The 12,950-nt window shown below is 39.8% G+C and overlaps 1 non-coding gene and 4 pseudogenes across 1 annotated transcript; 1 reads left to right on the top strand and 4 right to left on the bottom strand.

Moving 5' to 3' along the window:
- The first annotated feature begins 349 nt into the window (after positions 1-349).
- On the top strand, positions 350-4,018 carry LOC108838183 (very-long-chain aldehyde decarbonylase CER3-like; annotated as a pseudogene).
- Positions 4,019-4,832: 814 nt separating this feature from the next.
- Positions 4,833-6,005, bottom strand: LOC130509564 (uncharacterized; annotated as a pseudogene).
- A 271-nt stretch (positions 6,006-6,276) lies between these two features.
- LOC130510290 (U2 spliceosomal RNA) lies at positions 6,277-6,473 on the bottom strand. Its single transcript, XR_008943967.1, has one exon. It is a non-coding gene; the product is annotated as a U2 spliceosomal RNA (small nuclear RNA).
- On the bottom strand, positions 6,277-8,273 carry LOC130494444 (shikimate O-hydroxycinnamoyltransferase-like; annotated as a pseudogene).
- Positions 8,274-9,035: 762 nt separating this feature from the next.
- Positions 9,036-12,857, bottom strand: LOC130510103 (shikimate O-hydroxycinnamoyltransferase-like; annotated as a pseudogene).
- Positions 12,858-12,950: the final 93 nt, after the last annotated feature.

A 12,950-nucleotide genomic window follows, 5' to 3' on the forward strand; every position in this document is an offset into this window, starting at 1 on the left:
TGCTTTGTATTCGGTTTTGTTGATTGAGATTAATGATCATAGTTTCATAGAGTTCATAGATGTACACATATACATATACACATATAAAAATTCCAAAGCTCTAAGATTCAATTCAAAAAAAAAAAATCTAAGAACTCCATGATAGATAACACCCATTGGAGATATAATTATGGTTAGAATCCTTAACTATTCAGAAAAGAAAAAAAAACAATATTCTAATCCTAAGGACTCCAATGGTGGGTAACACCATTGGAGATGCTCTAAAGTGTATATCTACCTAATTATCTCTAAAAAGAACCCCACCGGTTAAGTCTCTCTCTCTCTCTCACTCCACAAACAGAATCAACATCTTTATTTCAGGATTGCTTGAAAACTGGAGGAATCTTTAAGGTTATAAACTTATAAACCAAGAAGAGAGAAAGAGAGAGGAGGTAAACATAAGGATTTGCGAGAATAAGAAGAATGGTTACTTTATCAGCTTGGCCTTGGGGAAACTACGGCAATCTAAAGGTTTGTTTGTTTGTTTTTCTTAAAGAAAACAAAACTTTGCTCTTAAGTTTTTTTCAAACGTTAGGTTTCTCTTCTAAATCTCAATGGCTTGTGTGTGTGTTTCTCTATCTGTGAAGTATCTTTTGTACTTTCCATTAGCTGCTCAAGTAGCATACTCGTTAGCATACGAAGAAAGATTACTCGAGGTCTTTTTGGTGTCTCAATATCCTCATCATCTGTGGACTCAAAGGACTCGTTCATGTCCTTTGGAGCGTTTACAACAACATGCTTTGGGTGACTCGCTCTCTAAGGATTAACCTTAAAGGTGTTGACTACAAACAGATTGATCATGGAATGGCACTGGTAAAATCAAAACCCTTTTTTAACCACTTTTCGTTTTGTTTCTCTGTTCTTGTTATAGTTTTGATCTGTGAGTTTTATTTCAGGGACAATTACATACTTCTGCAAGCAATAATAGCTAGCATGATCTGTTACATATCTCCTCCACTGATGGTGATTAACAGTACTATCCCTCTGGACATCCCTCTGTGGAACACGAAAGGACTCATCGTGTTGATTGTACTACACGTCACCTTCTCAGAGCCTTTATACTACTTTCTTCATAGATCTGTTCATCGTAACAACTACCTCTTCACGCATTACCACTCTTTCCATCACTCATCAACTGTTCCAAATCCCATGACGGGTAAGTTTTCACTAATACTACATCCGTTTTATAAAGATAAAAAAAATTTGAAAAAAATATTGTTTCACAAAGATTTTTGTTTTCATCAAATTTTTATTATTTAATAATAGTAGATTGTAAATTTCAGGAAAATTGAATTTACTGCTATTGACTTACTTTTAGTTAAAATTGATAATTACAGAAGATACGTATTTTTTAATACGTGCAAGCATATGCAAAAGAACCATCTTTAAAGAATGGATTGAGTGAATATTTTTCTCTTTTTTTTTTGTTCGATGTAATAACATCTTTGATATGATGCAGCTGGAAATGCGACGTTATTGGAAAGTCTTATCCTCTGTGTAGTAGCTGGAGTTCCTTTGATTGGGGTCTTGCTTGTTAGGTGTTGGATCATTAAGCTTGATCTACGTATACGCTATCATGTTTGACTTCCTAAGATGTTTAGGACATTGTAACGTTGAGATCTTCTCTCACAAGCTGTTCGAGACTCTTCCAATGCTACGATATCTCATCTACACTCCAACGTATGTTGTTATAACGTTTATCTTACACTTTCTACAAAATATTCACATGTCATTTCTATTTTTGTTAAGTTTTTATTTTTATTTTTTATTTGGCTGGCTCTTCTAACGTTATGCATTGAATAAGAACATACTAACGTGACTTTGTTATGGTTTTTCCAATATTGTATTTGCTGGCAAAGATGTGTAAAGAAAGGAACTTGTGGTTTCACATTTTTAGTTGCATCTATAATAGTTTTACTAATTGTGATGATTAAAATGTTTAAAGTTGACTATTCTTGTTGGGATCACGCAGGTACCATAGTCTACATCATGAAGGCATGGACACAAACTTTTGTCTGTTTATGCCTATCTTTGATGTCTTGGGAAACACACTAAACCCAAACTCGTGGGAACTCCAAAAGAAGATTCGTTTAGCTGCAGGTAATATGAAATAACATTACCCAATTTTTTTTTCTTTTGATCAAATATAACCCAAAACTTTAACAAACAAAAGTTAATACTAGACTAGCTGAATAAACTTTAGTTTCTCCTATAACTTAAAGACATGAATACCAAACAATTTTAAGACAATTTATGAGGAGACATTAGTAGATGTAGAGTGTGTGCTTAGTGCAACCAAAGTTGGTGAGAGTTTTCTATTTCTGATCAAAGTCAACCCTCTAGACTATAGAGCCAAAGTATTGAACGTTATTACCCTTTCTTTGACCAAGTTCTTTTAGCTAGATTGATCTCTTTGTACAGGGGAACAGAAGAGAGTGCCCGGAGTTTGTGTCTTATGGCTCATGGGGTAGATGTAATGTCAGCGATGCACGCACCGTTTGTGTTCAGATCGTTCGCTTCAATGCCATACACCACGAGGCTCTTCTTGCTGCCGATGTGGCCATGGACGTTCATGGTAACGTTGGGCATGTGGCTTTGGTCAAAACCATTTATTTACAGCTTCTATACCCTCAGGAACAATCTTTGCCAGTTTTGGGCCGTTCCAAGACTTGGCTTCCACGTAAAGCTTCTCTCTGTTTCTTTCATCCTTGCCCTTGAAAACAGAGTGTTTTATTAGAGTTTTTTTTTGTCCTTTTTTTCTGGCAGTACTTCTTACCGTTTGCTAAACAAGGCATTAATAATCATATCGAGGCTGCGATTCTGAGAGCTGATAAGCTTGGTGTTTAAAGTTATAAGCTTGGCTGCTCTAAACAAGGTTTGTGTCAGAAACCAAAATTTGTAGCGTGCGAGTCAAGTTACTAAAAAGGGTTTAGTTTTGGTTTGTGCTCAGAACGAAGCTTTAAATGGTGGTGGGACGTTGTTTGTTAACAAGCACCCTGACCTTAGAGTACGTGTGGTCCACGGCAACACGTTAACCGCAGCAGTGATTCTCAATGAAATTTCAAAAGATGTGAAAGAGGTGTTCTTGACGGGAGCCACTTCTAAGCTGGGAAGAGCCATCGCTCTTTACCTCTGTCGTCAGGGAGTGAGAGTTCTCGTAAGTTTTCTTACTTAATCCTTAACCGAACTATATTGTCCCAAGTATGAGAGATATTAAAACGATTTGACAGATGTTGACGTTATCGACGGAGAGGTTCCAAAAGATTCAGAAAGAAGCTCCTGATGAGTTCCAGAACTACCTCGTACAAGTGACCAAATACAACGCTGCTCAACACTGCAAGGTACTGTGTTTTTGATTTCTAGATAACTGGTTTTCATTTCTTGAGTATATAATATAATGTGACTTTGGGGAGTCTTGAGTTATGTATATATGCAGACTTGGATCGTTGGGAAATGGTTAACGCCGAGGGAGCAGAGCTGGGCTCCTGCAGGAACGCATTTCCACCAGTTTGTGGTGCCACCAATCCTCAAGTTTAGAAGGAACTGTACTTACGGTGATCTAGCAGCAATGCGGCTCCCTAAAGATGTTCAAGGAGTAGGAACCTGCGAGGTATAAAGAAATGAAATGGTAATGATCGAGTTCTTGTTTATGTCTTTAACCTTTTGATACATTGGACTAAAACTGTGTGTGTTGTGGCAGTACACGATGGAGAGAGGGGTGGTCCATGCGTGCCATGCTGGAGGGTTGGTTCATATGCTGGAGGGTTGGGAGCATCATGAGGTTGGAGCCATTGATGTTGACCGTATTGATATAGTGTGGGAAGCAGCCATGAGACAAGGGCTAAGCTCTGTTTCTTCACTCAGTGATTGAGTGAGAGAGAACCATTTGATTGTTGTCTTTGATTCTTCCAAGATTTGGCCATTCTTTGTACATGTGAAAGATGCAAGCAGGGAAAAAAAAATACAAGAATTAGAATTCCACCTTATGCTATTGTTTCACCTTTCTAAATTAAAGATGTATTCACATGTTAGTTTTCCTTAAGATTCATATTTGCATGCATTTCCAAGAAAATATTGAATAAAATCAATTTGTTAATAGTTTTCCCTAATATCAATGCAAAGTAAGAGCAGGATATACATGTTAATTTGATTTCTGCGGTATTATTTATTATGTCCTTACTGTGTATGCTTATGAAACTTGTCTATACAATAACTTTTGGAAAGAAGAATGGAGATTTGATTTATGTAAGGTTTTCTGATAATAGTTTATAGAGAAGACAAGGATACTACTTACCTAGTTAGTAATTGAGAGTAAAAATAGGAAGAGTTTCTGAGTTTTTAGAGGTTATGAGTATTTTAAGCATGGTTTGGGCTTTGAGAGAGTTTGGGATTGATCTATAGTTCATCCTTTTGGTTCTTATAGAACCGTTCTATGTTTGGTTGTTTGATTGAAATGTTTTCACTTTGGTTCTTTGTTTTGGTTCATTGATTCTGTAAAGAAAATGAAGAGGTTCAGTTTGGACTTGTGTCTGACCTTATTGTATTGAATAAGAATGAGGCTGAAAACTGGCACCTACTTATTTCCAGTTCCCTTCAACATGTACCTCTTTTCTCAATAAAGCAGTGCCAGAAAGATGAATTAACCATCAATGTTGATCAACTTAAGTTACTTCTACCATCCATGTCTCTTAGATTAGGGAGAGATGTAAGATCTTGTTTTTCTCACAATGCCAAAGGACTTACGTATACAAATACTAGAAATTTACTTTGAAATCTATCAGTTTCCTTTTACATCCCTTCTGTTCCTCTTGGGAAGTTAAGTAACTTAGAATGGGAAACAAGAACCACGCCGCAATGTAGCTTCTAAAGCCAGAAGTGAAGCATGGCCTATTCAAGAAAACAAAATATAGATGTGTATTTAAGTTATGAATGTCAGTTCAAGCATCTATCACCAAAGTAGAAAGAACAGTAGTTTACCTCTTGAATTGAGTTAAGGGCTCGATCCTCCTCACAATGAGACACAAGTCGAGTTTGATGCAATTCTGATCTCAAGCTTGTCATCTCTGACTGCATTTCACTGATCTGCTCTCGAATCTCCTTTAGCAAGCTCATATGTTCTGCCATGATGCTCGTATCTTTTGGCGTCTTACTACTCACCATCTTGCCTCTGACCTGTGGATTCTTTCTACTCATTATTAGCACACTTGACCCATTTGTTCTATAGCAAAGATGATGAGACGACTTACATTTCTTTCTTCCGAGATGATTGCAAGGCTCTCTTAGTCCTTGGAACCTCTCTATCAGGGTTCTTGATCATCTCTATTATCGAACTGACGTCACTCTTGGCTGACTCTAGAATAGTACTACTCACCTGTGAGACCAGCGCATGTGAAATCGACTCACGCCTAAGCAACCCCATTTCGATCCCTTGGAAATATCTCTCGACTCTGACACCTCTCGAACACGATCGTCTATCATCCTGATCTGCTCCCAACACGCGCTCAAGTCTTGACGAGGAGACAAAGAACTACTACTCTCAACATCACCTTTCTTCTTCTCCTCGGCCTGATCAGAGCAGCCGAGGCTGAGCAGTTTGCATCTGTAAGCCTGAACCTGAAACTCCAGAGACGCCATCTCCATTTCCTTGCGGTAAATCAGATCTTCGAAGAGCGTCAGAGAAGTCTCGGCGTGGCACATCTTCTCCTCGGCAGTCTCTTGTACTGACTAGCCTCCATCTCCAACGCTGCTTTCTCTCCCTGAAGGCGAAGGATCATCGACAGGGCCTCTGAAGCAGCTGAAGAAGAGGCTTCCCGTTCAGCGTCGAGCTCACGAGTGATCTTTTGAAGAAGCTCCTGCTGCGCTCGCATGGTTGCTCCGTTGCCTCCCACGCCTAGACTCATCGTTCTCTCCACCATTCTCACAATTCTTCGATTCACAATTTACGGAGTCTTTCGTGTATTGTTTGATCTATGGGTCAACGTGAGGTTCGGTTCTCAACCTATGAGATAAGAAAGCGGGAAAGAAGAAACGAGATCTAAAGCCGACCAGGTATTGTCCAAAGTCCACATAGGAGTGGGACATGTTAACGTGCAGACAAGCTTTTTCCATTTTTTTAAAATGCTTATTTTAAACTTTGACTTGATTATTGTATTTGGATTGATTATCCCGATCAATAGAGAGCTCAAACAGATGAGAGGCCCAGAAGACCATTTATTAAAAAATTAAACTGGTTTACTGGTGGGATGAGCCGGGCCCGTGCTTTAGTGCAACGCATGGGCGACTCGCAGAGACCCCAAATAGCAAGCTATCTTGATGGGCCTCCTCCCTAAAAAAATAGAGTTAATATCGTGAGACCCGATGGGCCTCATATCAGATATTAAACTGATAAGAACAGATACTACACTTGATCTTAGCCAAAAGGCCGAGAAAGGTATGATTTGTTATGAGGCATTGCATCTTTATTTATACTACTCCTCTCTTCTCCAAACCAACTTAACTTACCGATGTGGGATTTATAGCACAGAACATAACTGAGATGAAAAGTTTGGTATTCTCACAGCGCAGACACATTGAGAAACTCATAGAAGAGCTTCTGAAAGTTACCAAGCTGAGTCTTCTTTAAGCACATGAACACAATAAAGCTTCCTTCTTCGTCTAAACTCAAACCCACAAAACCTTTCCCTTCATTCAGATGTGTAGTTCTCTTGAAGAAAGGCCTTCCCCATCCGAAATCCAATTCGTAAATAGTCTGCTTGAGTAAACCAACGATGCAGAAGTTCGCTGCACAGCTGAAGATCGGATTCCCTTCACCAGGAACCAACTGGTCAAGATCAGGATGTTTCTCTAAGGAGTCAATAGCTGATCTCAAGTACGTGTTGTCCATTTTCTTTATCTCTCCATGAACTCTCTTCACTGTTGTGCTGAAAGGCTCTCTACGAAACTCACCCAGTAGGGATATGGGACGAGCGTGGAAGAGAGTGTTCCCAATGTATCCTTGTGGAAGCTTCGGTTCTAGTCTTGACCTCCCATCAATTATTATATGCAGCCTCGTCAAGTGCTCTTCTCCTAAATCTGTAAATCGAGAATGCTACGCAAGTGTTAGAGTAAGAGCTTTTAGCTTCCAGATAAAGAGGCTTTACCAGCAAGATCAAATCCATTACCTTCATTTGAAAAGCAAGCACAACGCCAGATATGAGCCACCACAAGCTCATATGTACTAAACTTACTATCAGCAACCTCTGCCTTGGCTCTAAGAGCTTTCACTTGGAGACGTGTGAGCTTGAGACTGGCAAACTCCAGAATCAGAGTCAGGATTTGATCTGTAAGCGAGGGATTTCACTGGTGGGTTGTGGACAGGAGGTGGTTGGTATTCAGTGTGTGGAAACACAGGGGAGGGAGGGTCTCGTGCACGGAGAACCGTGCGGTCGAAGAAAGGAGTTATCTTAACCGGAAGTCCCCTAGCAGTTCTGGACCATGCTTCATGAAACATACAAGAGAGCCAGCGTCTCCGAACGAATGGTGTATTGAGTTTCCAATACAGATGGCTCCACATTTGAAGTATGTAACCTTAGCACAAAAGAAAAAAGAATCAGTAACATATCTGTTAGATGATTGTTCATAGAGTCCATGTGCATGTAATGTCTATAGACCATATAACAAAGCATTTTTTATAGAAAACAGATGTGAGGAAAAGCTTTACCTGAAGGAGTATAAGAGGTAAAGAGGAGATGTCTCCTGAGTAGTCAAGAGTAGGCATAAGTTGAGAGAGATCCAAACTTTGATTGAGTAAGCCAATGTCTTGTAGAGTAGAATCAGACTCAGCCTCCACAAGCAACACTCCTTCTCCATGCATAGAACCTCCAACCTCCCATTCTTATCTTACCACATATAAAGCAGAAAGTAACATTAAAATGATACTCCAGAGAGATCTAACCAGGGATGTATAAGAACTTTGGAGTCTTACCCTTTGTAGCCTCCAGCGGCAGGGTAGAAGAGGACAAGCACCTTGCTCAGAGCATCAATGAGGGATGGAGTGTTGGGAATATTGGAGGAGGAACAAGGGTTGTAAAAGTAGAGGATGCCCATGTGAAACCTCACCTGTATCAGGTCCAAATTGGAAAGCCATAGACTGTCTACAGGTGTTTCTTCAGCTGGCTTTACGATCCTAGCTTGCTTCACCTCAATCTTCATCTGATCCAAGGCTCCTGCTTCACAAGAAATCTAGAGAGGTGACTAAGAATAACAACTCGATTAAGCCTGAGCTGATCGAGAAAAGAGAAAGTGGAAGAGATTGAAGAATAAGAACGACCAAAAAAGGCTTTAACCACTTTTTCACCACCTAAGTTTTGGTCCTTTTGGAAAGACAAAAAAAAAAAAAAAGATATAAAGTGTTGAGGAGTAGACGCAACTAACACAGCACACATGTCGGAACTGGGCCCCACTTAGAAGTGAACCTTTACAACTATAGTCTATAGATATACATAGAATTGTGTCAGGATACATCTGGATAAAACTTCAACTTGCAATAACAGAGCGCAACTAAAAAAGAAACTCAAAGTTGATCGTCTTTGTGAACAAAGAGAATGGTTGGCTCAGTAAGGAACAAGCACACGAACGGAGGGTGGACCAGAGCTCATATCTTCCAGCAACAGATCCAGTAACGCCTTTGGCTGGCTATAAGACCTTCTTTTCCTGTGTCATAAAAAACAACAAACCCATCTTCAATCAGCCACAGTTCTACTCAACAAGAACATCATAAATTGATAACTGAAGCTTCTCTAAATCTTACCATCAGCAATAACTTCTTCATCCCACTGAATCAACAGGTTTGACGAGAACTCCCGCTCCCAAGCAGCACCACCTCATCAGCCTTCTTTCCATCTTCAACTGTCATATCCATAACTTTCACACTTTTGAGCATCCCTTGCTTACAAGCTGTTCCGCGAGCGTAAGCGTTCTCTTCGCCGTACATCAACTCAAGACGTTATCAACCTTGGCATCACAAGCTCCTTACCACCATTAACAACAAACGCCACATTCTTGTTTGGACCTTCTGCTATAAACCCATCGTTATCCACCCAAATACTCGCATATGCTCGTTTGGCCTCAGCCTCCATTTGTGTGACCAGTATAAGACCACTTTCACATATGTTTGTACTGCTTAATAATCATTGACCCTTACATGTGATTTACTATAAAGATCAATTAAACTTGAGATTTGGCGGCATGAACCAAGCTGAGTTTTCTTTAAACACATAAACACAACTGAGATGAAAAGTTCACAACGCAGATATATTGAGAAACTCATAGAAGAGCTTCCTGAACTTACCAAGCTGAGTCTTCTTTAAGCACATAAACACAATAAAGCTTCCTTCTTCGTCTAAACTCATATCTATGATTGCATGGGAAAATGTCTGCAGGCCAAAAAATGAAGGCGGGTTGGGATTGAAAAATTTATCTGATGCAAATAAAGTCTCTTGTTTGAAGCTAATATGGAGGATTATTTCTGGAAAAAATTCTTTATGGGTTTGCTGGATTGGAAGTATCTTATCAGGAAGGGATCGTATTGGAATGTTAATGAAAGAAGTTCTCTTGGCTCTTGGATGTGGAAGAAACTTTTGAAGCTAAGACCCTTGGCCAAGCAACTGGTGAAGAAGGAAATAAAACAGCGGATCTAACTCTTCTTTCTGGTTTGATTGCTGGTCTCAGATTGGAAGTTTGATTCAGATTACGGGGATAGAGGCCCAATGGATCTTGGCATCCCTATCAACAGCACAGTGGAAAATGCTATTCAGCTCTATAGAACTAAAAGACATAGAGCTCCAAACCTTCAGCTGGTAGATAAAGAAGTCATGAGGTTAAAAAATAGAGGTCTTAATGATCAAGATGATTTGTGTCTTTGGAAGAGAGAAAATGGTGATTATAAGGATATCTTCTCTACGGTCCAAACCTGGAACATCATCAGATCTCAAAATCCGAAAGTCGTTTGGTTCAAAGGAGTGTGGTTCCTCTGGTTCAATTCCTCGGTTTTCTTTTCTAGTTTGGATTGCAGTTCAGGATAGGCTAGCAACTGGAGATAGAATCAGCCGATGGAACCCTCAAGCTGATGTGAAATGCTGGTTATGTCAAGCGCCTCTAGAAAACAGAGATCATCTTTTTTTTGGCTGTGGCTACTCGAAGGAGGTTTGGTGTAGTTTGGTAAAGAATTTGGCTGGAAACAGGAGTGTTTATGAGTGGTCAAGGGTGCTCCGAGAAGGTTGTGAGAGGGCTATCTGGGAAAACAGAGACTTTTCTCTATCGCTATTGTTTTCAGGTTGCTGTGTATGCGATTTGGAGGGAAAGAAATGTGAGAAGAGTTGGAGAACTATTCTCAGACAGCTGCCGGTCTCACAGTCAGATTGGATAAAATGGTTCGAAATAGGGTCACATTCTCTGAGGAGTAAGAAAGGCGAGAAGTATAAGAGAGCAATGGAGGTTTGGTTTGGAAGAAAGCTAAAGCTATGATCCGAGTTGGCTCTTTGTCTTATGGTATAGAGCAGTGAGGATAATGGCGGTTTAAAGAAGAGTCCATCTTTTGGGAAGTTTTTTTGGAAGGCTAAGGATGTGTGTTTGGATGGGAGGATGTGTGGTTTGGAAGGCTGTTGAGGCTGTTTTGGTTTTTCTTGCTTGTCCCCTAGTTATGATTTTTCCACTCTTTTCCCACATTAGAGTTTTTGTCCCATTTAGGTTTTCTCTAATTGGGTTTTAATGAGGGGAATTTCATGACATTTCCAAACTTGACTTGTTCCATATGGTCAAGTTTGAGGGGGATTTTGGGTTTTCTTTGAAGTTTAGATTCTAAAAGAGTTTAGTTTCTCCTTATGCTTGAGTTTGTTTCTTTTAGATTCAATTTTGTTGCACTTATTGTAAAAAACGTTTTTTTTGTTTGAATAAAATTTAACATTTTTTCAAAAAAAAAAAAAAAAAAAAAAAAACTCATCTACAAAACCTTTCCCTTCATTCAAAATGTGAAGTTCTCTTGAAGAAAGGCTTACCCCACCCGAAAATCCAACTCATAAGCAGTATCTTGGTAGACCAACGATGCAGAAGTTCGCTGCACAGCTGAAGATCGGATTGCCTTCACCAGGGACCAACTGGTCAAGATCAGGATGTTTCTCTAAGGAGTCAATAGCGGATCTCAAGTACGTGTTGTCTATTTTCTTTATCTCTTCATGAACTCTCTTCACAGTTGTGGTGAAAGGCTCTCTGCGAAACTCACCAAGTAGGGATATGGGACGAGCGTGGAAGAGAGTGTTCCCAATGTATCCTTGTGGAAGCTTCGGTTCTAGTCTTGACCTCCCATCAATTATTAAATGCAGCCTCGTCAAGTGTTCTTCCTCTAAATCTGTGTTGAAAAAAGAAAAGGTGTAAAGTGAGAATGTTAGGTACAAAAGATTCTCTGAACTTTTTTAGGCTTTTAGCTTTAAGAGAAGGTTTTTTCCAACAAGATCAAACTCATTACCTTCATTTGCGAAGCAAGCACAACGCCATACATGCGCCACCAAGCAGTTCATATGTACTAAACTTACGTACTCTACGTCCACAGCCGTTTAGCTCTAAGAGCTTTGCTTGGAGGCGTGTGATCATGAGACAGGCAACTGCAAGAATCAGAGTCAGGATTTGATTTGTAAGCCAAGGATGTCATGGGAGGATTGTCAAAAGGAGGTGGTTTGGTATTCAGTATGTGGAAATACAGGAGAGGGAGGGTCCTGTGCGCGAAGAACTGTGCGGTCAAAGAACGGAGTTAGCTTAACTGGAAGTCCCCGAGCAGTTCTAGACCATGCTTCCATGAAAAATTCAAGAGAACTACACAGTCTCCGAATGTATGGTGTATCGAGGTTCCAATACAGATGGCTCCACACATTTGAAATATGTGTACCTTTGCAAAAAAAAAAAAATATATATATATATATATATAATATCAGTAACCTATCTGTTAAATAATTGTTCATAAGAGTCCATGTGTGTGTAATGTATCTAGACTAATATAAATCAACAGTTCATTGAGTCCATATGCATAACAAAAGCATTTTTTTAAGGGAAATAGATGGGGAAATGCTTACTTGAAAGAGAAGAAGTGGTAGAGAGGAGATGTCGCCTGAGTAGGTAAAGGAGAGGTAGGGTACAAGTTGAGAGAGATCCAAACCTTGAGTGAGCAAGCCAATATCTTTGAATAGTAGAATCAGTCTCAGCCTCTACAAGCAGCACTTTTTTTCCATTGCATCGAATCTCCAACCTCCCATTCTTATCTACCACATATAAAGCAGAAAGAATCATCAAATGATTAGAGAGATCTAATCAGGTTTTAATAGGAATTTTAGTCTTACCCTTTTGTAGCCTCCCAGCGGCAGGGTAGAAGAGGACAAGCACCTTGCTCAGAGCATCGATGAGTGAACGAGTGTTGGGAAGATTGGTAGGAGGAACAAGGGTTGTAAAAGTAAAGGATGCCCATGTGGAACCTCACTTGTATTCAGGTCCAAGTTAGAAAGCCATAGACTGTGTATAGGTGTTTCCTCAGCTGGCTTCACGATCTTAGCTTGTTTCACCTGTATCTCATCTGACGTACGGTCCTCAAAAGGCTCCCTGCTTAACAAGAAATCCAGGTACGCGACTGAGAATAATTTAAGCACTGAGCTGATCCATACAGAGAAAGTGAATAGATTGAAGAATTAGAAAAGTCCTAAAAGGCTTTACCACTTTTGTCACCACCTCAATTTTGGAAAGAAAGAGAGAAAAGTAGAAAAGAAGTTTGTGGGCTAGACGCAACTACTCTAACACATGTCGGAAATGGTCCCCACTTGGAAGTGAACCTTTACAACGTTGATTGGAAGCAAATGGAACCGTGAGTCAGGACACAATTGGATATAACTTCA

This window comes from Raphanus sativus, chromosome 3 (genome assembly GCF_000801105.2).
Source record: "Raphanus sativus cultivar WK10039 chromosome 3, ASM80110v3, whole genome shotgun sequence".
Taxonomy (NCBI): Eukaryota; Viridiplantae; Streptophyta; class Magnoliopsida; order Brassicales; family Brassicaceae; genus Raphanus; species Raphanus sativus.